At 41.2% G+C, this 23,464-nt stretch overlaps 1 pseudogene; it reads right to left on the bottom strand.

Moving 5' to 3' along the window:
* Positions 1-19,319: 19,319 nt before the first annotated feature.
* LOC147461514 (uncharacterized) lies at positions 19,320-23,210 on the bottom strand (annotated as a pseudogene).
* Between the last annotated feature and the right edge of the window lie 254 nt (positions 23,211-23,464).

The raw sequence follows: 23,464 nt of genomic DNA, 5'->3' as shown, positions 1-23,464 counted from the left end.
TTTCAAAAATAACACAGATAATTTTATTAAAAAAACACAATAAATCACCAAAAATTCATAAAACCATAAAAATTTCATAAAAGCTCAAAAAATTCGGAAAAAAACCAAAAAGGGATTGGAAAAAATATATATTAAAAAAAAGGAAATTACCAAAAAATTTGTAAAACATCAAAAACTTTCCAAAAAAAGCATAAGAATTCATAAAAAGACCAAAAATTTAGAAAATTCCCAGATTGCCCATCTGTCTGCGGGTGGAAAGATGACGAGAACTGCAACTGTGTGCCAATGTTCTCCCAAATAGCCCTCCAAAATTGGGGATCTCTGTCGGAGACTATTGTCTCAGGCATGCCATGTAGTCTGAAAATCTGTGCAATGAACAATCTCGCTAAATGATCCGGCTTGATTGTTTTCTTCACTGGAATGAAGTGACCTTGCTTGCTAAATCTGTCGATGACAGTCCAAATGCCATCATGCCCACGCTGTGTCTTCGGGAGATAAAAAATGAAATCCATTGCAATACTTTTCTAGGGTCAAAAATGAAATCCATTGCAATACTTTTCTACCTTTTATCTTTCTGTCCTTGTGTGCCAAAATCTGTTCTGGAACGAGTATCTCCTTGCTCTCCTCCACTTCGGGTTGCTCATTTGGCTCCCCATCATCGGGCACATCGCCTTTAAAAGGCTTCAATAGACTCACAGGAAATGCATTGTGAATCTTCCAAGTATCGGGCAGCCTCAATCTAAAAGAGACTTCATTTATTTTTTCTTTTATCTGGAAAGGGCCATAATATGTAAGGTGCAGCGGAAGTGAATGTTGAACTTTGCTCAAGATGAGTGCTCCGAACTGTGCTCAAGGTTCGTTTTACTTACGTAAGGGAGAGCCTTCCGTTCCTTTAGTGAGAGAGTGCAAATGATCACAAATAAAGTGGCAAACATTGTGAATGAAGGTGCTGAGACTGAGAGATAGAGAGAGAAGAATACGACACCAAAATGTTGTCAAACCCTCCTCCGAAGGCCCCACTTTATGGCAAAAGCGGTCTATTGTGATTGATTGCACAAATCTCTACAATGCTTGGACTTGCCGATGATGAGGAGGACGACGAGACGGGCTGAAATCTGAAAACGCTAATGGCTGAAATCTGCAATTCTTTATCTGCTGAATTCTGACTCTATGTCGATGACCCTTACTATGACCACAAGCATCACAATATACTTCAATGGACTTTTGCAAATCCGGCAAAGCCAATATTGGTCAAGCCATCAATTTCTCTTTCAGTGTCTGAAAGGCAGTCACCTTTGTGGGTCCCCAAGAGAAAGGGACTCCTTTCTGTATTAGAATGTGCAAAGGGGAAGCTACCTCTGCAAACTTTCGAATGAACCGCCGGTAGTAAGAAGACAAACCCAAGAAGCTTCTAACTTCATGAACATTCTTCAATTCTGGCAATCACGTATAGTGTCAATCTTGGCCGGGTCCATCTGTACTCCTGTTGCTGAGACGATGTGTCCCAAAAAGTGTATCTCCGGCAATAAAAATTCACTCTTTTTTGGCATTGATAACTAACTTGTGATCTCGCAATGCCTGTAAGACCTGTAGCAGGTGGTGTCTATGTTCTGCATCATCTTTGGAGAAGACTATAATGTCATTAAAGAAGGTGCCGACAATGTTAGACTTACACCACTCTGCTGCTTCACAGGTCTAGGGCATACTTGTACGGCTAGTATGTCTTCGGGCTGGCCACCCATAGTCTAGGTTGTACTTGGTCCAGCAGCCCGAGTTTGGGGCCGATCGCCCACTTTTGTCCGGGCGCCCACATATATTTCCATATATCATTTTCCTGTTGGGTCGTGGGGATTTTTATCAGGCCTTGCCTTAACTCCCCTTGGGCACCTATTTATAGGGCCAGGAGGGTACTGACTCCCATCATACTGATTGTACAGAGGGTCTTTTGCTCATGGTAGTCATGGGGGGCTGATTGCCCCCTCTTCACCATCTCTGGCGTTTCTCTCTCTCTCTCTCTCTCTCTCTCTCTCTCTCTCTCTCTCTCTCTCTCTCTCTCTCTCTCTCTCTCTCTCTCTCTCTCTCTCTCATGCTTCCGCACACGCACACTCACATGGTATCAGAGCCCAGTTCACATGGTATCAGCAGCTTGAGGCTCTCGATGATCCAAGGGCGCATCATTGCATCAAGTTCTCCTCCCAAGGGATCACAACAGCCAGCGTTTTCGGAAAGCATCAGCGTTTCTGCAAATCTGCCTGCAAGAGGGGGTGGTGCCAACGTTTGGACAGCTTCCATCGCGAAGGAATGCTTTGCCAACCTGCATTTTTGCAAGAAACATCAGATCTTCTGATTTCCTTGCTAGCGCTACCATTTCTGGACATCTTTTTCGCGGGAAACCCCTCCAGATCCATTTGCGTTTTTGACCTTCATCTGCGTTTTTGGGTTTTCAAGCCATTTTCGACGGTTTTATTGGTCACTTTGTGTCGTTGACACCTTCCACAAGTTGCTGGGCACCTAGGGTACCCATCAAGCCTTTGTTTTTTCAGCAAACAGAAGGTTTTTGGTGCCAAAAAGTGCAGCAAAAGTGGGCTGCAAATTGACTTGCGTTTTTGCAGCAGGAGGGCAGCGCTCAGCTTCTGGACCCCGGATCTCGCCACCACCCACCTGGCTTTGCATCTGGTGCATTGCCGGCGAGTATCCTCTCCGTCTTCATCAGATTTCAGCCATTACCCCTTGCTGTTTTCTCTGTTTTCAGCCCATCTAGGGCAGTGACAGTGATTCACCACCCTTCCCATACTCCTCTGCACGGCTCCGGACCATGCCGAGAGCGTACGAGCACGCTGAAAATCGCTGGACAGCAGCGTTTTCAACACCTCGCAGTTGCGTTTTTGGGTGGACAGCAGCCACATGGTTTGTGTTTTTCACAGAGGATGAAGTTACCTCCTGCCAGGACACCATCCGGTGGTGGTTTGTGCAATCTCTGTGTGACTGTTGTAGTACACGGTATCTTCGACATCGGCTTGATCATCTACGGGTGTACGATCCTTGGGAGTTCCATTAATTCCAGCCATTACTCGGCGATTGCGCACTCCAGAGGAGGTGGTTGACTTGTGGTTTGCTATGGACACACCCATGCACTCAACAGAGGAGTTCACACGAGATATGGCCATGCTCATGGCATATGTGATTCCGACATTCCCAGAGAGGACACCACCATCTTGGGTGGACAGACACTTACCACTTGACCTCGACACGTCAAATCACTTGCTTACACAGGAGTTTCTACATGGACTTAGAGAGAGGATCTTGGATCTCTTCTTGGACAGGTTCATTGCTTGGATCTACAAACTGGAGTAGGACTTCGGTGCTTTGGACACTCTTGGAGGGTTTACCCGCGAGAGGCGAGAGATCAAGCATCATTACGCGACTACATCTGGAGTCACGCGGAGCTTGGCTTGGATGGTAGTGCAGCTGCTCTTCTATACTCCTGATCATTTGGATTGTTACCTTCAGGGTTGCTCACACTCACGCTCGGTAACCTTACAACAGACTTATCCCCCGACCTGGGCAGTAGGCCACTCCCAGCTCATTCACATTAAGAGCCACACCGAGTTGCGATTGAGTTACGGTTTGGCGGCGTTGTTGGTGCGGATTTTGTTTTGGTTCACATCGGAGGATTGGAGGCAGGAGACCATTCGGTGGTGGTCCGTGCGGTCTATCGGTGACTGCTGCAGCTTAGGATAGCTTCTACAGTGTAGACTGCTTAGTGTGGCTTTCCTTGATTCGGAGGTAGTTTATGGCGTAGATTACTACATCTTGCCTTCCTGGAGTTTTACACAGCTTAGCCACCTGGCCACATTGGGTTACATGTTCATGTATTGACAGGCTTCCGGTCATTCTCATGATGGTTCCTGGGCTTCATCATTTTCTCCAGACGGTTTGACTACAAACACCACAGATCCTATTGGGCAGGACACTTGCAGGTCTATTGGCGCTTCGTTCACGACAAGGACTTGTTTTCACACTCAGTTCGGGACCTTCATGCAGTACCTTCACATTGTATCCGCGGAAGTACAACAGTTTGCTAGATTGCTTGTAACGGCACTTTACCACATATTTCTTGGCGGTCGGGACACCCTAGACTACTGCTACACTCATGGAGTATTGTCCTTCAGTGGACATCGCAGCAGACATCTTCATCATTTGCCTCACATCTTCGGCTTCATGCGGTTTGTTCAGCATCCGGTGCTGAGAGGGGGTGTTAGACGTACACCACTCTGCTGCTCCAGAGGTCTAGGGCATGTCAGGAGACCCATGGGATAGAAAATATCAGGACAAAGATAATGCTATTTATCGCTGGGAATAATTTGTCATGTTTCACAAAGATACATAAGAAACTATGTAGAAGGTTTGCAAATGCCAAACATCAATGATGCTACCCAAAGTGTACCTTCACAATCCCAAAAGGTGAGACTCAACCAAAGCCAAACAGTTTTGAGCTCTCACAATGAAGCAGGCTATAGTGATCACCCTAGGAAGGTGGGAGCTGTAAATCCATCTACTCAGCTTATGTACCAGGAAATGCTACACCAATTAGAAGTCCTAGAGCTTCTAGCCAACATACCCCTTCAAGGCAGAAACCATTGAAAGATCATTTGGTTGTTGGAAGTTTTCAATTGACCCAGATTCCATCAGAGTCTACAGATAAATGCCTCTATGAAGATTATCAGGGACAAAAGTTCCAGTTGATCTCCACAAGTCAAAGCCAAAAGACAACAAATCCAATAGTGTTGAAGCAATTACATGTGATCAAGCTCACATATGCATATTAAGATGCACATGGTAATGAATATCAGCAAGGTCATGACCTTGTACAAACCCCTGCGGATGGCCCGACTGAAGTCAAAGACTATCTGAAGATGATGCAAAACCTCAAGCTGCCAGAATAGGTAACAGATAAGTCAAAGTCAATGAAAGCTAAAGTCCAGAAGGATATACAAAGATTGCCACCAAAATCTCCTCCAAAGAGACAGATTTTTCTAGAAAGTACAATGGATCTTCTGAGGTCAAAGGTTACTCAAATGCAGGAGGACAATGCTCAACAATTGTAAAAGAGTGCAGTATCACAGTCATACGAGTCAACATCAAGTGAACCAGGTGGTCAAAGCAAAGAGAATACAGATAAAGCTCAACCAAAGGACACTGCCATAGCAAAAGCAGTCAATTTAGATACAAATCTTGAGAAGATCAAGTGCAACGTTGTTGGTGAACACAAAGAAAATTTGTCAAGAGAAGTAAAGCTAGATTTTCAGTTAGACAAGAACATGATGTCTTTTCGCACTTGGAAAAGATGTGGCCAACCACAGCTGGAAGATGCTCCCTAATTTGCAAGCATATCTAGAAACAAATGCGCAGATGCTAGGGAATCATCTCCACCACCATTGAGGTAAGTTCACAGATCATCATAGCTCAATTCCATGTGATCACAGCAAAGGATATGACAGACGACATCATAATGGGAATGCCAATGGCCCAGAAGATGTCAGAGATACAAAATGTAAACATGACGGAGTCATCACAGAAAACAAAGAATGAAGACCAACAATGGTGGTGTCCTCAAGCACAGTTCAAATGGAGACTGATATCAAAGCATATCTTATTAAAGATGATTCATCTCCATCAATCAAAACTTCAGAAGAGCTGAAAGCAAATCAGGCAATAGCAAGTGCAGATCAAATAGAGCAAAGAGCAATCACGATAGCTATTGAGCAGCGAATGCCACTAAAGCCAGAAGGAATGAAGAGCAAAATTGCAGACAAAGGTAAAGCTAAAGTGGAACTTCCACCGATTAGCAAAGAAGATGTGACAACATATGCCTCTACATCAAAGAACCCTCATGGATTAGCTTCTTCAAGCAAGTCAGGCTTTCAAAATTTCAAGTCAATTGCTGACCCAATTGAAACCTCTAAGAAGACACTCAAAAAAACAAATATATATAAGCCAAAGTACTCAAGAAAGCAAAAGATAGTCAAGACAGTGTTTGTTCTGAGCAGTTTAGTCAAAGTCAATGATTTGGTTTGGATTAAAGACGGGAAATCAACACAGAAAGACAAACACATTGGATGGATAGCATCACAATGGAGCTTAAAAGAACAGGAGGACTATGGAGATAATAGACAGATATGGGTTCCAAAACCGCAGGTTTGGGCATATGAAGTAATGTCAAGTCCCTCCCAAGAAACAAGGCCCACAAGGTATCAACCTCGACAATATTCTAGGATACCTAAGAAGCAGGTATACAACAGAACAACATTGAAAGATGTTGAAGTCTACCACAACTCACAAGAGGATATAGAAAAAAGACGGATCTCAAAGAATCTTCCTCTTGGACAAGGATTCTACACAAGCTATACAAAGATTTGGCTACCAATCAACTGCAAGCCAACTGCAACTACATTAGACTTGCATGAAGATCACGAGAACTCAACAAGACCTAGAGCAAAGCAAAGACAACAATGGAGATACAAAGGTCATCAAGAGATTTGGATTCCTAAGTCTTCCAATGCTCCTAATCAAAAGACAAATTCCGACAGTGAATAGAGGCTTACAACAACATCAAAGACTCCAACATGCCTAATTGGAGAATCAAATGGATAATGGAGTCTTCACATTCAAAGAACGACAACCCAACCGATGTGAATGCATATTCAAAGATGATAAAACAGGTATGGCAAAAGAAACCTTCAATGCCAGTTTGGTCCTTCACTAATCCACTTTTTGAGGATTCAAGATTACTTTTACCTGAAGAAATGTTTGTAGTAAGCACAAGAATGTAAAAAGTCAAGTTGCCAGGGTGCAAAAAACACTCTTTGGCATAGTCAGAGTCGAGCTGTTGAGCCATAAAATGAGCAAAGCACTAGTCCCAAAGCTTCAAGTCATATTAAACTCTGTGCTAAGAGTCATAGTTATTACGCTTACGCTCAAGCTGGAAGAGTTGAGCATATCTAAAGTCATGTTGCTTATGCTCGATAATAGAGAATAAGAGTCGAAGTCTATTTACTTCCAATTGGTGGAGTGTCATAGAGTCCAACAGTCACGCACAGCGCACAGTAAGATGAGAGCACATATCCTCGTCAACAAAAACCATTCTTAAAGGAGTGCCAACTTGCAAAGCCATGTCATATGCTTTTATAGCTACACTATCTTTCTAAATAACCCCTCAAAATCTTTCTTGCACGGCATATTGTTTTCCATGCATTTCTATGTATGCATAAATAGGATGTCCCATCATTGGACATACGCATTAGACACTCTTTTTTGCTTTCAACTATGCACTTTGAGTGGACTACAACAGGCAAACCAATGTTCCATCATGCTACCCTTTCACATTTGCTAATGTTTAATTCCATATCTATCAGCAAATAATCCCTTCAGACTTGAAGAATATTTCCCATGCTAATAAGTACTCCAATAATGCGTGTATCCCAAAGGCATTTTTTTCCCACTAGGTTTTTTTCCTTTGGTCATCCAGGTATTAGACCCTAATTTAGAACCCCATCATTCTACTTCCCTTGTACATACTTTTCATAAATAACCATCAGCCTCATCATTATGCTATTACAACGTACAAATGCAACATCATCTCTTACATCAAACATATTCAGACCAATGAAGATGCTGCAACAAATTGAACCTCATCAACAAATTCACACAAATGAAGACAATCAACCCATCAACTACCAATCAAAACCTTCCATAGCCTCCAAGGACACTTTTCAACAGTGCCCGAGGACGGGCACTAAAATAGGAAGGGGGAAATGTTAACAGAGTCAACGTCAGTTAACAGAAGCTGCTAAAGATCAAAGACGTACGGATGCACATCAAGGATGAATACGAAGAAGCAGTAAAGATTGGAGTTATACATTTTCCACATTTTCCCAAAATGGTCACGTATTGTAAATTCTCGATTTATTTCAAGCCATTGTAATATTTCTAATGTGTTACGGGCTCAATCGGAGTTCCAAGCTGTAAAGAATAGGTCACTTACTGTGTCTAGGTTGCAGATTCAGTAAGTGGTGGAGCCCTAAAGGCCTTCGGCGCTGGACATTGCATATTTTTACCCTAGGTATATAAGGCAGTGCGTAAAAGAAATTAAGGTTCTCAAGCTCATTTGTTGAGAGCACTCTTTGGTGAGAGCTCTTGAGGTGTGTGGATATGGAGTCCTTGAGCTTCTCCTTGCTCATGAGACTTGATTAACACTAATCAATGATTCATTCTCTGTCACTATACCTCTCTCTTACTTCTTATAATTGCCTATGACGCTTAGATTAACTAGATCTTAACTAATTAGTGGTTAATACCTCTCTAATCTTGTGTGATTGCCCTCTTTTGCTTGTGTGTGCATGTAGGTTTGATTGGAGTGTGGTGCTAGATAGATCTATGTGTGTGTGCTTGCGATTAGTGTGTTGCATGATAGGATTAGTGTTGTGTGCGTCTTGCAATCATAGTGTGTGTGATTGGGCTAATTAGAGGTGAAGAGAAGTGGATGTGGAGATTGCCCTTTATTGCGGCTTAGCTCCTCCATAGGCCAAGAAGCCCACCTTGTAGAGTTAACCATTTGTGTTGCCACGATTAGCTCACTAACCGTGTGTGAGTGTTTCCATGCCCTAGCCGGGTAGCTCATCCCTCCGGATTGATAATTTTTTTGGTCATTGGAGCTATTGCATTGATGGGACCCCCAACATAGCATCATGTAGAGCCACATGTTATCCATCGAAATGAGTTTTTATGGCTTTTAAATGAGGCGGTTAAGAAGGGAAGATTATTATTGCTCAAAGATACAATGAAATCGAGGAATGAGCAAATTTGAGCTAGTGTACCCTTGATGTTTTTACCGTGCAATGTAAAGTCCTTACCCTACAATCTCTTGTTAGCCTCGTTAACAATGAGATATTTACATAAAAGTACCATGTTATTTGGTGCCTTATCCAAGCAAGAGATGAAAAAGGTATGCTTGAGTTGTACAATTTGCTTGTGGAGGTCAAGGTATAGCCGATGTTGTTTTTTTCAGGTGAGGAAAATTAGTGGTTAGGACGTGTCCCCATGTCGGGTCCACATGTGAATGGAATTGCTTACACGGACATGTGTATGTCATTTCCTTATGCGACATGAAAACAGTTTGTGCATTACACATTTTCACCTTCAAAGGGGCATCAAACGTCTATATAAAGAGACAATCATTCCAAAGTTGAGTGGTGACAATATTCAATCAAAATAAAAAAAGTTTAAAAAAGGCCCTAACATTACATAAATCCAACAGAGGGTTAACAAAATGGATGGGGCCAAAAATGCCTTTCTTTTGCGGTTTTTCCTCAAAGCCCAGTCTTCCATGCAAATCTCTGATAACCTATAACAAACAACAAGGAAGCAGCTTTCAATCATACAATAGGGGCTAGCGACCATCAAGAGTTGGTCGCAATGGAACCAACCAAACTTTGAGGGGTGTACGACTGCCATCCGCGACCTCGGGACTGTTCTATTGAACCTCCTTGAGCATGCTTATTTGTTCTTGCATCTCCAACATCTCTCCCTGGAATAATGGCATGCTCTTTAAAGTTATCAACCTCAAGATTGAGACCTGTTGTGGGGGCTTGTTGATTAAACAAAACTCGATGCTTGATAGCATCCTTCAACTTTTCCCTATAAAAAAGGTGAACCAGCAAGGCCTTTATGGCCTCTTGGGCCTCTTTCTCAATCCAAGAGAGAAAGGAAATAGTAGACATTTTTAAACTTGAGCCCTGGAAGAAGATAGGAAGATGATGCATCATCATCTACAATGTATGGTCGAACCATAATATATTCCCATCCGTGCAATGGTCAGCCTGACCCACATGTTCACAACCACACTTCATTAAGGGGCGATGGACATTCCAGATTTTCGTGGTGTAGTTTGTTTCCCCACCATAGTAAAGATCACACCTTTCACCCCAACAACACTCCCAAAGGATGCCTTACACCTATTTGTATCAAATTTTGACATGGTGAAGGGGGTGGCTAAGAAATAGCTCTCAATAATGTTTGAGGTCTTTGACTCCAGAACATGTTGTAAACCATGTTTCAAGGAGAGCTTGTCTTTACCATTTAATAAGATTAAGAGGATTCCCTCAGAGAGCAGTGCCATGAGTGTGAAGTTACCCAATGTCTAGGGTTTGTGGTGTGCATCCCCCATTATGCTCTCCAAAAACCTGCAAGGGATATATGGGTCAGTATATGATTCAAAGGGCCTTTTTGAGAGGTTGAGTGTCGAGATGCTAGTTGCAAAACTTTGCTTGGAAAGTTCCATGTAATGGAAATGGCCTATGAACTTTGAGAATAGCGGAATTAAGAGAATTAAAGCGAGCATTTTTGTGAGATCACTTTGAGAACATAGAGGGTGAGTTTAATTGATGGTAGCAACATGAACATAGTACTTAATTAACCTGGCATGAACAATACTTTTGCAAGAGAGAGGGTATTGGAGAACATGAAAGTAGTTGAGGACCGGATTTACTTGGAGCGGGTCCCCCCTCCAAAAGCCGTTTGTATTATAGATTCTCCCAACAAGAGAGACTTGGTACAATACAATCTTTGTGTTCCTTGTGACCTTGGTAATGCTATGAAGATGGAAAACTTCATGCATCACGAGCATAACATAAACTTTGCAAAATGCATTCGCTATCCCAAGCCTCAGTTCCAAGGCCTCAAACACCTACGAAGGTGGAGAGAGCTAGCGGGGAATGAGGGTAGGGAAGAGAAAGAATAATCATTCATAGGAGAAAGAAATAGTTTCTCACTTATCATCGCTCTTTGTGCTTAGCATAGCATCTAGCATAGTAATGAAGATGAAGAATATGGCAAGCTTAAGCGTTGAACCATGGCTCTTGGTTAGATTTGCATTCCATAGCCAAGAGTGTTGGTGTAGGCTCTCCACTTCTCAACAAGCTTGGAGAAGGAGATGGAGCTCTTGCACTTTGCACTCCACACAATGAGAGTGTGTGTGTGTGTTTGTGTGGGAGAGTATACCCCCGTCTCTTGCTTGGTCCACCTCCCTCTCTCTCTCTCTCTCTCTGTCTTTTGTATTATTTAATTATATCATTTGGACATGTGTCCTCTTTTTCCTCTTTGAGAGAAAGAACTTAATTATATATTTTTATGCATCTAATTCTCATTGGACCCCTTTAAAGCCTATCCAATAGGATTCAAGCACATCATGATGAGGGCCCAAATGGGGGAAATCTTAACATGTGTCTTTTATGCTTCTTAAGTCATTCTGTTTGAATTGAACACTTCAAGCCCCTAGTCTTCTAAGCATGGAAACCGTTTATGCCTCTTGAGAGTTTATCTTTGAATTGAACACTTCAAGACCCTTAGTCATTTAAGCATAAAAATCACCTCAAGCTTTGGACAAGGTTCCCACAAACACTTTAAGCACGTTAGTTAGCAAGCTGACAAGCACCTCATACTTGGGTAGGATTCCCACCTCAAGGTCAGCCCTAGCTTGCCTAAGATCAAAGGACTTTTTAGCGCTAACTTTTGGAGGTCTTTAATGAAGCTAACCCGAAGGTCTTTTAAGCTCCATTAGATGCACATTGCTCTTTGATAGACTACGTTCTTTTGGACCCCTATTGAGATGTAACCATCTCTCCTCTTGGTCCCTTGCTGGGGTAAATCTAGAAGCACTTATTGTTGCAGGTAGATCGTCTCCTTTTGGACCCTTGTTGAGATGCAACCATTTCTCCTTTTAGTCCCCTCTTTATCTTAACTCTTGTTCCCCTATTATCTTCTCAGATTAAATGATCAATTTAATATAATAAAATCATTTGGTAAAGTTAGATATTATATTTTATGACATTACTCCTCTCTTGAAATCATAGTCGTCCTCGACTATGAGGTAGAGAAGATAAAGCTCTTAGCGGGTAGAGGATCCCTTTTAACCCTACGACATCATTCCAAAATGGATGACTAATCCATTTGGTGCTCGGGAGACTTAGCTGCCGCAAGCATGTCTGCTCTTTAGGTCATATCATACTTCCAAAGTAGAGTGACAAGTTGTACTTGGTGTTTGGTCGTCACCACAAACATGATCCTAAGCATGCATACTTCTTAAATTTTTTGCACAATAAATGAAAGAGAATGAGTCTTATAAGACAAAAACATTGTTCGCATTTTCATTTGCTTACTCTAGTGTAGCATTGTAAGCATTGACAAGGTTTATCCTTAAGCTAGGTTCCTTGCATCCATCTAGCATCTTTGAAAGGATAATTCTTAAACTTAACAAGGTATCATTGGATAACGTTACCGTTTCTTAGTACCTTGTCTTCGTGTCGAAGAATCAATTCGGGCTGCAACCCCTCTTCTTGATCTTCGATCTCTGGCAGGTCCTCCATTATTGGTTCTTTTTGTGGCTCTCCTTGTAAGGCTTGAGTAGGCACACATGGTTAGCATTGTGAATGAGCCAATGGTTGGGCGACTTTAACTAATAAGCCATCTTATTGATTGGCTTAATAATTTTAAAAGAAAGGACCATAGTATCTTTTTGGTAGTTTATCATAATACTCTTGGTGGCTCATAGGATTCTTGCCCGGAGTATGCCTTAGATGAGCCTTGAGAAACTTTAGCAAAACCCAATCATTTTTCTTAAAGGCTAAGGCTCTTCTGTGCTTATTACAAGCATTCCTTTTTGCCTTTGCTGTGAGATGGATATATCCATTTTAATCTTTGGAAAAGATTCTTGTAAGTCTCGGCTACATTCATCAGCAGAGTAGCCAAGATCTTCCCATATATTTTAAGTAGTAAGGGACTTTTGGATCTTCCCTCTTTAACCTCAAAAGGTGCTTTCCCCATAGAAGTATTTACAATGTCATTGTACGCATACTCTATAAGAGGTAGGTACTTCTCTCATTGAGAATGTTGATCTACTTCCATGACATAGGCTTTTAGTAGATTCAAGAATCGTTAGATTAGTTATTTCACTTTGGTCATCCATTTGTGTATGATAGGCCGAAAGAGAAATTTAATCTACTTCCTAGATTCTTAAAGAGACCCTTCTAGAAATTACTGGTGATTCTAGGATCTTTGTCTGACACTATGGATGTTGGCAAGCCATGATACTTGAAAATTTGAGACCTAAAGAGGGTTGCCGTTTGATGTGCCTTAATAGTCTTTTTGACAGACATAGAGTGTGTTTTCTTGCTAAGCTTGTTGACTGAATCAATCCAAGTTGCTTCCCTCAATCAAATTTCAATTTTTGGTATACCACGCATTTTGAAACATACTCTTGTATGTTTACTTTTCACGGTAGACCAACAGAAATACATTTCTACTCCTCGAAGAGTAGATTATGGAATCCCTTTTTACACCGCATAAGGAGAAGCATGGGATTCATACATGACTTTTTTATTGTATTGGTGACTAACATGTAGCCTATTGCCGTTTGGAAGATAACCATCCTTCAAGGTGAATGGTTCTCTTTTTCTTCCCTAATGCAAAGGCTGTAATTACCTACTTAAAGTCTTGGTCAGTAGCATACTCATCTATCATAAAAGATAGATCATTGTGAGTTGCTATAGACACCACATTTACCCTTGGCCATTGTGAAAATGCATCGACCACTTGATTGTGCTTGCCAGCAATGTGAGCAATATGAAATTTAAATTGCGAAAGAAAATCTTTCCACCTCATTTGTTTGTCGGAAAGCTTGTTTTGCGTCATGAATTTATTGAGGCTTTATGATCCATTTGTAGGATGAATGGAGCCCCTAGCAGATAGTGCTTCCATGTGTCTAGGGCATGTAGAATAGATAAAAGCTCTTTTTGGTATATGCCCAAGACCCGTTCATCGGCATTGAGCCTTCGGCTCTCATATTCAATGGCATGCCCTTCTTGAAGCAAAACTGCTCCAAGGCAATCACCACAAGCATCACATTGGACCTCAAATGGCTTTGAGAGATCCGGAAGCATAAGGATTGGTTGGGAGGTAAGCTTCTCTTTGAGCTTTTCAAAAGCACTTTGTCATTTAGCAGTCCATGAGTACTTAACATTATTCCTTGTTAAGTCGTGCAATGGTCCTGCTATTTGAATGAATTTTGCTATGAAGCGTCTTTAGTATGCACACATACCAATAAAGCTTCTTAGCTCATGTAGATTCCTTGGATTAGGCCATGCTTTTAGTACCTCCAACTTTGATGGATTCATACATATACCATCTTGAGAGATTATGTGACCTAAATATTGAATCTCTTGTAAGAAAAATTCACTTTTATTTTGATTAATGAAAAGATTATTCTCTCTCACAACTTGAAATATTACCTGGAGGTGTCACTTGTACTCCTCAAGTGAATTTGAGTGGCCTGAAGATTTTTGTCCATCGTGAGTTTGAATGTGGTTGGAGCATTTGTCAGGCCAAAACTTGTAACTTATCAAATAGATCTTTTAGCCGCGGCACGGGAAATCTTTTTTTAATAGTGATCCTATTTAGTGCTACATAGTCGACACACATGTGATATGTGCCATCTTTCTTTTGCACTAAAAATACTGGTGAACAGAATGGAGAGGAACTAGGCCTCACCATCCCTTTTTCCACCAATTCATGCGCTTACCTCATGATCTCCTCTTGTTGAGCTTGTGAAACTCAATAAGGAGGTTTATTAGGCTGTGAGCTTCCTAGTAGAAGCTCTATTGCATGGTCATCATCCCCTCGTTTTGGAGGTAACTCGCTAGGGATGTCATCAATGAAAACATCCTTGAATCCATTTAGGAAATAAGACAACTCTAATTCCTCTTAATTCCCTTTATTGCTACTTGTGAAAACATAAGAATCATTTACAGGTTCTCTAATAAAAATCATATACGCAAAAATAGAGCTTTTCATTGACTTATCAAAAGCAAGCGTATTTACCAAGGATATGGTGTTCCTTGAATCATTAGCATCTATGCATATGTTCTTTTCCCTATATGTGAAATAGATTCTCCTTTCATGGAACTTCATGTTGGCAGCCATGCGGTTGAACCATGGTGCCCCTAGGATAACATCCTCATGTTGGAGAGGAGAGATAAAAAAAAGTCTTGTTTGTCGACGTAGCTTTGGACATGAAGCCTCAACTTCCCAATCAAGGGAGTAACGGAGGCTTGCTATCTCTTGAAAGTTGTGTCAACAGTTAGAGTATCTCCTATCTCGAAAGCTTGAATGCCCAACTCCGTGGATATGAAGTTGTGAGTAGGGCCAAGGTCAAAGAGAATAAGGGCATCATGCTCCCTTACTTTTCCCCAAGCATAGGAGAGGTATAAGCCTTTGCAATAAGTATTCTCTTTTGGCGCTTCAACCATGGAAGCTCTAGGAGTGTCATTGAGTACATTTCTTTTGGGGCAAGAACGATAACTATGTCCTTGCTCCCCACACTTAAAGCATTTATGGTCTGTATGAAAGGCGTCTAATTCTTCCAGAGAGAGCTTATTTTTACCTTTGTAAGCTCCTTTCTTCTTGGCCTTGTTGTTGTTGTTGGTGGTGTGCCTTGGGAAGAGTTTTGAGCATCGCTCTTCCCTTTAGCTTCATTTCGATCCTTGTTTTCCATGGGCTTGAAATTTCTGCTCACCCTTTGTTGGATATTGATCCTTGAAGCAACCATAGTATGGTGCATGGCTTTGGTGATAGTATTAGGCCGTTGTGAGTTGACATATTCGGCCCGAGGGATTCACCATGGAAAACTTACCGCACCACGTAAGTGCAGGAGAGGGGGGTTTTTTTACAAGTTACATAAGCGTATAAGTTAGGGGCAAGTCCCCCCAATAATTTATCTCCCAAGCTTAAAAATAAAGAAGGGAGTATCATATTTATGGGGGGGGGGGGGGGGAGGGTAGAAGTGAGAAAAGGAAAAAATGAGAGGAATTTTTTGTGTTTCAAAATCATGGCTTCCCAAAAGACTCTTCCCTCTTGTGAGTCAATAGCTACAAAGATACATGCAAGAACTAACATTGCTTTTTATCAATTGCGTGTTTTGTGATTATAGTTCATTTGTTGAGGGATGAACGCTATAAAGAGTTTGTATAGATGCAAATTTATACGGAGAACCTAGCACAACTTTATAACCATGTTTTTTGAGTAATTTAGATGGGTTAAAATTGGATCAACAGAAGTGGCTTCTTAGTACGTTGCCAGTCACTATGCTACACGCTCTTTGAATAGCTTTACTCAGTTAGATCATGTGAGACCTAAATTTTATATGTAAGATAGGGGTATGATAGTTTTTTGCATTGATTGTCGTATAAGCATAGAAAGGGGGGTCATATTCCCTAATAAGAGTCGTATTTAGGGGTTTTATCAAAGCTGTCCGCTTGCAGGTGTCGTCCCGTTTTGTATATAGAGTGAATCCCCCGGGCATATTCGGCCATTTCTTCAGGTAATATAGCACAACATTCTTGATTTTGTTTGGAGAAGTCTATCCTTTGAAAGACTGTAGCTTTGAGATGTAAATCCCAAAACTTGTCTACATATTTGTGGATAGACTCGTTGAAGAGCAGCTTCAAGCTCCACCATTCGGTAAGCACTTTGTCCTTTGCATCACTTGCAAAGAATTGCTTCATGATGGAAACTCGTAGAGTTTTCCATGTCTTTGGGGCCTCGGCATTGCCATGAAGGCTAGCCCACCATTGACGAGTACATTTCTGGAAGTGCATAGCTACATGGTGTAGCTTGGAGGACTCCATGAAGCCCTCGTCTCCAAAGTCTGCATCAAATTGTTGGATGGAGTCCAATACTTTGTCTGTGGCACCAAAGGTGCCATCATAGGTGAGAAAAGACATACTCTTTCCTCTTTGAACTTCTTGAGCTTTTGTGATCTTCACCATGCAGGGTATGATTTGCGATGTCCTCCCCTCTTCTATGCCTAGGAGAATAGCCATAGTTTTCATCGAAAGAGGAGGAAGGTGAAGAAGAAGGAGAAGAGGGTGACATCTTTCTTGCCTTTTTCTTCCTTTGTTTCCTCTCTTCCCTTTCGGAGTGACAAGGAGAAGGACTATGGGTTGACCGTTTCCTCTTGGAAGGAGTTGGCGATAGTGTAGACCGCCATCTTCATGGAGCCACATCTTTAGAGGAACTTAGGGATTCACTTCTTTCTCGTTCTTTGAGTTCCTCCTCTCTTATGGGAGAGAGTCTTCTTTGGGAGTCTCATTAAGAGGCCTCCTAAACTCTCTCTCCTCTTGGAGAGAGAGGGAAATCCCATAAGCATGAAGTTATTGGGTAACTTTGGCTTGCAAAGTAGGTTGCCCATAGCTTAATGCAACCTAGTAACAAGATAATTGATAAACATGGGGCCATCATCATTAGCACCTTCATGTGAAAAATCAAAGTTATCAATGTTCATTCTACTCTCTTGGTTATTGTCAGCCATATTAATTATACTTATGTATTTAATTAGTGTATTCTTTGGCAATTCAAAACCTTAATTGCTCCTCCTCTTAGCCTTTGAAAATAAGCACTTAAGTATCTACACCCACGAATCGAATTGGTTTATTATAGAGAGTAGTGGAGTGGGTCTAACATAGCAGAATTGCCAAGGGATAGTTCCTTTCAGACTCCTTATGACTCAATAATGGTAAAGCCATAGGCAAGTCTAAAAATACCCCATTATTAATACCAAAGTTCCCAAGGTGCGCACCATATTGCACATAGTGGGCTCAAAAAAACCGATAATAGATCACAGTCCCACTTACCCTAATATAATTAAAAAAATCAACCATTAATTGGCTACTTAAGGACCTCTCTTCTTAAGCAAGAAAAGAGAAACCAAATGCCCTGATGTAATGGAAATGGCCTATGAACTTTGAGAATAGCATAATTAAGAGAATTAAAGTGAGCATTTTGGTGAGATCACTTTGAGAACATAGAGGGTGAACTTAATTGATGGTAGCAACATGAACATAGTACTTAATTAACTTGGCTTGAACAATACTTTTGCAAGAGAGAGAGTATTGGAGAACATGACAATAGTTGAGGATCGGATTTACGTAGAGCCAGCCGTCCCCCCTCCAAAAGGCGTTTGTATTATAGATTCTCCCATCGAGAGAGACTTGGTACAATACTATCTTTGTGTTCCTTGTGACCTTGGTGATACTATGAAGATGGAAAGCTTCATGCATCACGAGCATAGCATAAACTTTGTAAAAAGCTTTAACTATCCCAAGCCTCAGTCCCAAGGCCTCAAACACCTTCGAAGGTGGAGAGAGCTAGCAGGGAATGAGGGTAGGGAAGAAGAAGAAGAATCATTCATAGAAGAAAGAAATAGTTCCTCACTTATCATCACTCTTCGTGCTTAGCATAACATAATAGCATAGTAATGAAGATGAAGAAGATGGCAAGCTTAATCATTGAAGCATGGATCTTGGTTGGATTTGCATTCCATAGCCAAGAATGTTGGTGTAGGCTCTCTACTTCTCAACAAGCTTGGAGAAGGAGATGGAGCTCTTGCACTTTGCACTCCATACAATAAGAGTGTGTGTGTGTGTTTGTGTGGAAGAGTATACCCCCTCTCTTGCTTGGTCCACCTCTCTCTCTCTCTCTCTCTCTCTCTCTCTCTCTCTCTCTCGTATTATTCAATTATATCATTTGGACATGTGTCCTCTTTTTCCTCTTTGAGAGAAAGAAATTAATTATTTATTTTTATGCATTTAATTCTCATTGGACCCCTTTCAAGCCTATCCAATAGGATTCAAGCATATCATGATGGCCCAAATGGGGGAAATCTTAACATGTGTCTTTTATGCTTCTTAAGTCATTTTGTTTGAATTGAACACTTCAAGCACCTAAAAATCATCTCAAGCTTTGGGCAAGGTTCTCATAAACACTTTAAGTACTTTAGTTAGCAAGCCTACAAGCACCTCATACTTGGGTAGGATTCCCACCTCAAGGTGAGCCCTAGCTTGCCTAAGGTCAAACGACTTTTTAACACTAACTTTTGGAGGTCTTTAATGAAGCTAACCCTAAGGTCTTTTAAGCTCCATTAGATGCACGTTGCTCTTTGATATACTACCTCCTTTTGGACCCCTCTTGAGATGTAACCATCTCTCCTCTTGGTCCTTTGCTAAGGTAAATCTAGAAGCACTTATTGCACATTGCTCTTTGGTAGATCGTCTTCTTTTGAACCCCTATTGAGATGCAACCATTTCTCCTTTTGGTCCCTTGTTGAGATAGGTTTAGAAGCACATATCTATATCCTAACTCTTGCTCCCCTTTTATCTGCCCATATTAAATGATCATTTTAATATGAGAAAATCATTTGGTAAAGTTAGATATTATATTTTATGACATTCCAACTCCTCTTCATCCTAGTCTATCGGGATGAGGGAGCTACTTGATTCAACTTGAGGGGTGAGAGAGACCTCTTCATAGCCATAGAGAAGGTGCCGCTTTCTTTGTCGAACCATTGGGTCATTCTGTAGATTCTTCCCATGGTTGTTCATGAATCTCCTCATGAGATTCAGGGAGTTTTCAACCCATTCCTTGTGCTCTCGTTAATCCTCCTCGCCAATCGCCTGTAGATTGGCTGCTAACTCTCGAAGCCTTTGTACGGCACCATGAGGATTATCCTACGCCAAAGAGAAAAATCAAAACCATGCTCGTAAATCAATAAGGTTAAGCAGCAAGAGATTAGTGTGTTCATCTAATGCAATAGCTGCATTCTTGAGCTCAATCAATGTCTGATAGAGGCTTCAATCCTTGATGCAGAGGAGCAGACCTTGCACCATAGGTGGAGGGGCAGGAGAGAGGGACACATACCCAAGGAGGGCAAGGGCTGCATCCCAACAGCCAGGGTCGTGCAAAGGCAAGAAAACATAGTAGAGAGAGTTTAGGCAAACTTAATCTACTAAAGCACGCTAATTTTGGTAACCATAGCCTGAAAATGTAGTTGTGTGCATGTATATATGATAAGTGCGATAACAGAGCCATAATACAATGTGCAATACCCAAGTTCTTTTTGTAAGCCCCAAGGAATTCAAGATAGATGCAAAAAATAAAGGAAGTATAGGGCCCAAAGGGCTCACGCTTCATGTAGTGTTATTCTGCATAGTGCATGAGGCCAAGGGATTGTGTGGTTCCATGGGAAGCAAGAGCCCAAGTGTAGTCGTATAAGACTACAAAACACTGCTTGAAGGCATCACCTCCAAGGCTTGAAACTGCAAGCGGAGAATATTCAGAACCAAGTACAAAAATTGAGCATATAAAGCATGGTTCATACTCAAGGAGGATAAGCATTATGCTTAACAACATTAATATCCTGCACAGACGACGAGGTAGGCACAATACGTAGGCACGACATACAATATCTAAGCAAAACGGCCACGAAGGCTACACACATGGTCCAGGCAAGTCCTTCAAAACACACCATCAAGCATTGCATCATAGCATCCACTTCCAGGCGTGTACAAATATCAAGGTCTGAGAACGAGCATGAAATAGGTTGGCAGATTTAAATAGCGACACAGAGAGAGAGAGAGAGAGAGAGAGAGAGAGAGAGAGAGAGAGAGAGAGAGAGAGAGAGAGAGAGAGAGAGAGAGTTGTAGTGCAGATGCGCTAGGGGGGTGCCACCGTAACGTTAAGCAGATGAGGATAGAGTTTACAGAGCCAGGCAACCTGCCCAAATCCTCATTAACCCCTTTAACTTCCAAGGGTTAGGTACCATTAAGATTCCACCTACTAATATCATTTTAAAAATTCACCTAGTGAATTCAAGCTTTTTATTCACCAGAGGTTTCCCAGGCCAACAATCCCCAACTGATTAAACCAAGGAAAAAGCAACACGCCACTCCTATATACTGGAAGGAGTTTGTACTTCGTATAAATAGCCATGTGTGTGTGTGTGTGTGTGTGTGTGTGTGTGTGTGTGTGTGTGTGTGTTTGAGAGAGAGAGAGAGAGAGAGAGAGAGAGAGAGAGAGAGAGAGAGAGAGAGAGAGAGACAGATAGAGAGAGAAAAGAAGTTTTTAATGTCTTAAAAGCAATCTTAATAGACCTCAAAGATCTTTCTGAGAGGTTTGAAGTAAGATAACAATCTACCACACTTGGATGATAAGAGAGAGAAGAGGAGAAGAGTGACGCTCCTAATGGATGGAGAGAGAGAGAGAGAGAGAGAGAGAGAGAGAGAGAGGAGGAGGAGGAGGAGGAGGAGAGAAGGTTTTACAATCATAATAGACCTCAAAGATGTTTTTTGACAAGGCTTGGAGTAAGATAATCAATCTACCACACTTGGGTGATGAAGAGGGAGAAGAATAAGTAGAGATGAAGATAAGTTTTGATTTTGTAGCAACACTTGGGTGATGAAGAGGAAGAAGAAAATAATTTTGGATTTCGTAGCAATAGTCCTGGTGGGGGGGGGGGGGGAGAGAGAGAGAGAGAGAGAGAGAGAGAGAGAGAGAGAGAGAGAGAGAGAGAGAGAGAGAGAGAGAGAGAGAGAGAGAGAGAGAAGGACAGAAGACGATGGTAAGTTATAATAATGTAGAAATGATCCAAAGACACACACACACACACTCCACACACACAGAGAAGAAGAAGATGAAGAAGAAGAAGAAGATAAGTTTTAATATAGTAGGAACAACCCAATCCAAAGGCCCTCAAACATCTATTCGACAAGTCTTAAACTCAAAATTTGGTATTCAATAAGGAATTGAGGAAGAGAAAACACAATTGTTAACTTCATTGGAACAAACCCACGATACCCTAAATATCTATTTAGAAAGTCATGAACTTTAGAGCTATGACCATAACATATATTTTTTTGGCCTTGAGAAGGAGGTGTTTACATAGTTCCATGGCCATTATACGAGCCTAAATATCAACATATGTATGTAGATAGATATGCATACAAGAGTGTATCCAATAATTTGTAGGTCTATCTTAATTTCCTTGCCGTGTTGGTGTTACAAAGCATTGACACTTTTACAAATAGAAGTAGAGGAGAGCTTTATAAGATAAAAAACCATGTTCTTTTTAGCCGCAGCAATGTGCATGTCACATACTCGTTATACATTAAAACACAACATAGTTAAACTCACTGGTTCTTGTAGAGTTCAATGAATCAAAGTCTCTAGCTTCACTAGTTTTACTATCAGTACATCAATAAAGGTCAACCATTAATCCCATAGTCAATCCTAGTAATTATCCATAGTCATTTTATAGTTGTTTAATCGAGAGAGCAGATTGTTTCATGTCCTAGGGATGACTAGAGGCTATACTTAGAAGACCCTCAAGTTGATATACGATAAAAGAAATGACACCTGATTATCACTTGAATAGATTCTCTTTGGCTGACCCCCCAAGGTGTCTTCGCTATAGACTTTGCTGCCACATAGAGCCTTGATTGACTTTAGGGCTTGGTTTTTTTTTTTTAGTGGACTTACTGCTTGTTGATTTGTAGTTGTGTATCTTTGGGGCCTCATCACAATGGCAAAATTTTCTTTACAATTATTCAGGTAAAGGGCAAAAGGGATTAAGCTCACTAGAAAGCATTGACACATTGCACACAACGCTTTATAATATATGATTAAGAGCCTACAACTACTAAGAATTATGAAAGCATATTAAACAAAGATCTACAACCCTCTACCTTGGTTAAACTAGCTCAGTTGGGATTCCTGATTAATAAACCTAGACAAGGGACTATGAGGTAAAATTTTATTGAATCTAGTATGTCAAATGCTTTGTTACCAATTACTCTTGAAATAAGGGAGCGTGAATGCTAGAAAAAACAACAAAGAAATAAGAATGAACAAGAAACACTTGTTTTGTGTTGGCTATAATTCCTCGATGCATTTAGGTGTGGACCTGACAAGGACCTCATGATGTTGAAGAGTTAAGCTACTACAACTTCTTCATGTTCACATTAGCAAACACTACAATATACCTTCAAGAGTCGTGATATTGTAGAGGACGTGTGCATTATCATTCAACCTAAAAATCTTGATTATGAGCACATCCATGAGCCACTACTCTCATCAAGATGTTTATTACTGCTTACCATCCTCAGTACCTGCTCGCATTTGCACACTCATAGATTTTGAGGACAAAATCTACATCATGAAGGGGGGCATGTTAACCCATTATGTCATTCTTGTTATTTTTAGTGTATTTAGTCATGGACCAGACTCGTCGATCTCATATGTACCTGATTAATGATTGGATGATTGCCCATGAGAGGCACACCACAAACTTTAGCAAATCAGGTTTTAGTGTTTTGATTGTAGACACCTGTATGTGAACGGAACAACCCACATAAAAGCCATTGTAATCTGGTTTCTGGGAGCATTCTCGGAAGTAATAATGTAGAGTGCTCTTGCTCTCCTTTGTCTCTTACCTTATCCTCTTGCTTTCTGAGTGTGTGTGTGTGTGTGTGTGTGTGTGTGTGTGTGTGTGTGTGTGTGTGTGTGTGTGTGTGTGTGTGTGTGT

Source organism: Adiantum capillus-veneris, chromosome 3 (genome assembly GCF_014529385.1).
Source record: "Adiantum capillus-veneris isolate H3 chromosome 3, ASM1452938v2, whole genome shotgun sequence".
Classification (NCBI taxonomy): Eukaryota; Viridiplantae; Streptophyta; class Polypodiopsida; order Polypodiales; family Pteridaceae; genus Adiantum; species Adiantum capillus-veneris.
Note: the sequence above shows the minus strand (reverse complement) of the source record. Positions and strands in the feature narration are given on the sequence as shown.